The sequence below is a fragment of the Aethalodelphis obliquidens genome, unplaced genomic scaffold (genome assembly GCF_003676395.1).
Source record: "Aethalodelphis obliquidens isolate GAN/ISIS:26980383/991018 unplaced genomic scaffold, ASM367639v1 scaffold16, whole genome shotgun sequence".
NCBI lineage: Eukaryota > Metazoa > Chordata > Mammalia > Artiodactyla > Delphinidae > Aethalodelphis > Aethalodelphis obliquidens.
The window spans coordinates 12,788,130-12,792,288 of NW_020837960.1; the positions used below are offsets into that span (position 1 = coordinate 12,788,130).

The 4,159-nt window shown below is 52.2% G+C and overlaps 1 non-coding gene across 1 annotated transcript; it reads right to left on the bottom strand.

Moving 5' to 3' along the window:
- Positions 1-371: 371 nt before the first annotated feature.
- Positions 372-443, bottom strand: TRNAE-UUC (transfer RNA glutamic acid (anticodon UUC)). The gene has a single exon. It is a non-coding gene; the product is annotated as a tRNA-Glu (tRNA).
- Positions 444-4,159: the final 3,716 nt, after the last annotated feature.

A 4,159-nucleotide genomic window follows, 5' to 3' on the forward strand; every position in this document is an offset into this window, starting at 1 on the left:
GAGCACTTTTTGGTCGTTAGTTCCATATTCACAGTACAAGGAGAAATTACGCAGAAAAACCAGCTGAAACATATATCTTAGCACGGGACCGGCTGGCTCCCTGCTCCTCAGATTTAAAGACTTATTTCAAAAGCTAACTTGGCACTGTTCCGAGTTATTTCCTTTCCTCCTACTTCTGCCAGCGGACCGGGTTTGCGTCGGCTCTGTGCCGACGCCCGCTCGAGGGCAGACCTTGATTCCCTCCAGCTTCATTCTCTCCTGGCTGCTCTGAAATGGGGTTACAGCGTTTTCTAAAAGCACTAATCTAGTCCCCCCACCCCCTACTTAAGGGGGGTTTGAATTGCTTTTCTTTTGTCCTAAAAGGACAGAAGTTCCCACACCGGGAGTCGAACCCGGGCCGCCTGGGTGAAAACCAGGAATCCTAACCGCTAGACCATGTGGGAAACGACGATAACGAGTGCAAATCTAGACAAATTATGTCTTTAGCCTCAGCGTCCTTCCGCCCCGCCTCTTCCGTCAACCTTTGTCAGACCCGCTTCTGCGCATGCGGAGATGCCTTCCGGCCCGCCCTCTATTCTTCCGCGCTATGAGGAGGGCGCTCGAATCTCTTTTTCTTGCACGTTCGCGTCTTTTATGACCTCATCCAGTCTCCTGATTTTTAGACACCACGTATACACCGGTGTAGATTCTAGATTGATGAGTCATTATTCATAATTTCTCACAAGAAATGGGCAGACCACCGAAGGACTGACGCTCCTTTGGAAGGACGTAAAAGCGGCTCCACAGAGGCCGAAGTGGGCTGGGCGCCGGGTCCCTGGCGGCCACTGACCAGCCGCGGGGCAGCCGCTCGCAGCGCAGCAGACCCGCCTCGGTGCAGCTGGGCAGACCCGTACGCCTGAGGAAACGCACGGGCCGCGTCCCCTGGGCCGCCAAGCCCGGGTGTCCCCAGCGCCCGGGGTGTGTCCCTCTCTCCTCCGCACTGTGCGGGGCCGTACGCAGGCCCCGTCCAGTCCCCAGAAACTTGCCCTTTCCTCTCAAGAAACAGGAGGCAGGGCTGCCTGGAAGCCTGGAACAGTCCAGGTTCTGTTGACTGAACGGTAAAAGGCAGGATTCGTGTCACTGAAAGTAGGCGGTGGTGGTCTGTGAACGTACTTAAAAAAAACCGGAGAAAGTCCCTCATTGCCAGCAGGCGTGATTGAGGGAAGGTCCCCGCGGTTTCCCAGCCCGGTCTCGGCTGGAAGCAGCATCTCTCCGGGCACAGTTTCTGCCTTACAACCGACCCCGTGGATGAGGAAGCACAAAGGGCCAGTTATTCGGGCAGCCGGGGTGAGAGCTGCGGTCCCGGTGGCCTCGTGGCAACTTAAACTACACAGAAGTTGTTTTCGCGAGCGCCGAACACGTGGGAGCCCGCTTAAAAGCTGGTTCTGGTTCCCGTTTACTCCCTCCTCTCTCCCCACCGGCCAAAGGGTCTTAGAAGGTTCCCGCTCTTCCCCTAACCGAGGCTCTCTAAGGCTTCCATTGTGACATTCATCAGCAAGAGTGGAAACAGAAACGGTTCTTACGTATGAACACGGATGAAGCTCCCGAAGAGGGAGTCGACATCATCCGGCACCATTGGAACTTCATGAAGTCGCTGAAGGAAAACCACAACCTACCGACTGAAAACCTGCTCTGTGTGTTAGACACGTGCCAGTATGTTTGCACAGTTAATCTTAATAGTATACCTGTGAGGTAGGTCTTATGCGCGTCTTTGGGGGCGGGGGGTCCTTCCTGTACGATCTTTGCATCCTCGAACAGTTTCACTTGTTTGTTTTTCAGTCAGTGAGACAGCTGCTGCCTTCCTTCGGGGGGCATCTGTTTTGGAACGGTAAAGAAAACTCTCCAAAACAAACCTCATCAACTACAGACTGTCCTACATCTGTGCTTCTCAATCTGAGGGCGGAGATTTCACGTATACCTTTCAGTTTTGTATGTCCACGTGATAATTCTCTTTTAAAAGTACCTTCCCAGTTTTAAAGATAAAAGTTCCCCATGTAACCCATACATTGGACAGGCACTATCCTTAGGATATAACCAGAATGCAGCTTTCCTTGGTCTCTTACTATCCCCGAACTGAAATTGGTTCCGTTTTTCCCCTGCCACTGGATGAGAACTTGAGCGGTAACACAGAGCTCCATGGTCACTTTAAATAACAAAGCACAGTCCAGGACAATATACCGTTCAGCAACTCAATCTTCATTCTGGATAGATAGTTCTCCCCCACCACCCATCTTGGGCATGACTTCAGGCTAGGAACGGTGGGGAGCTGGGTCAGGCTCCTAGCAGCTCACCAGATCGAATTTTAGCTTCTCTTTCTAACCCTGCATTCCGTGGCATCACATGGGTAGCCTGAGATGGCCGTGCTGGAGAGTATTTACACCACGGAAATAGGCAGATACTCCAAGGCAGGGCTTTTTACCTTAGAGAGCTGGTGTGCTGCTTAAAGAATAGCGGTGTGCTGGTTCAGTATTTACCAACAGACCCGGGGCCAGGGTCTGCTGTCCAGGAATGAGGGTGTGACCCACTTCTCACTTCTTTCTTTGGCCTTCCTCCCTTCCAGGCTCCAAGGCCCTCCAAGATTGGAGCGCAGGGAGGGCAAGGGAAAGGGGGACCAAAACTTGCTACTGGATCGGTACTGTCCAAAGTCAGCTTTCTGAGGCTTCCCCGGTGGCGGCGCAGTGGTTGAGAATCTGTCTGCCAATACAGGGGACACGGGTTCAAGCCCTGGTCCGGGAAGATCCCACATGCCGCGGAGCAAATAAGCCCGTGTGCCACAACTACTGAAGCCCGCGCACCCTAGAGCCCCACACACCTGAGCTACGGAGCCCACGTGCCACAACTACCGAATCCTGTGCGCTCTAGGCCGGTGTGCCGCGACTACTGAGCCTGCGTGATGCAACTACTGAAGCCTGCGCGCCTAGACCCCGTGCTCCGAGAGCCCGTGCTCCACAACAAGGAAAGCCACTGCAATGAGAAGCCCGCGCACCACAACGAAGAGTAGTCCCCGCTCACCGCAACTAGAGAAAACCCACGTGCAGCAACGAAGACCCAAAGCAGCCAAAAAGACAACAAAAAAGGTCAGCGTCCTGCTTTCTGGGCCTGAATGTGTTTTAGGGCTGACTCGTTTTCTCCGTGGCTCTCTGTGAGTTCCCCCGAGGCCTCCCTGCTTGGACCCCTTGGACAGCGTCTCCCAGGAGGCCAGCAGTGACCTCCCAGTGTAGGTCTTACACCAGTGACACCAAGATCACCAGTGCCTTTGTTTAACTGCAGATTCTCAGCCCCACCTGGAGCTTCTGAATGAGGACTTCTAGGAGCAGGGTCTGAATTTTAACACGCACACCCACCACCACCAAATGATTCTGATGCCACTAGAGTCTGAGAAACACTGAACTACGTGACTCTAAGTTCCCTTCAACCTCTAAAAGACCATGATCCCTGAAGCAAAATTTCCATCATTTCCCTTTCCTGCTCAAAAACCTGAAAAAAAAAAAAAAAAAGGCTCCTAATTGCCTGTTGAGTAAAATCTAAATTCCCTGGCCAAGCCCTCCCAGCTTTCCATAATCCAGCCCTCACATAACCTGAGCCTGCAGAGAGCCTGTTAATATTATCCTCCCATGCTCCCTCTTCAGAGACTACATTCCAATCACTCTACTGTCTCTGTCCCACTGGCCCCTCATGCTTTCCTGCCCTGATCCCTTTGTTCCACCTCTCTCTGTACCCTCCCCACCCTTCTTCCCACATCTGACCCTGACTCCAAGGCCAGCTCAGCCCCATAAAGCCCTATGGGTTCATTTCCTCTGAGTACCAAAGCACAGGCCTTTAAAAAAATGGTGAGGTAGGCTTATGCCTTGCCACCCTTATTATTTAAGTTATTTCATAGGAAAGTCCATGAATACAAATCAGATTCCATAATCCCCCTGGGAACCCAGTCCTGCACTCACTCATTCGGCCAAGTAGTCCTTCCTTTTATCTAACTTAAATACTTCCTGCTGTACTTCTGTGTGAAAGCTGCCCCCTTTCTAACCAGCAGCATGAACAAAATGTTCCTGGGAGGAGGGAAAAAACACAAATTTTTGAGGTTTAGCCAGACCAGTAAGTGAGCTGCATTTCTTTAGTTACA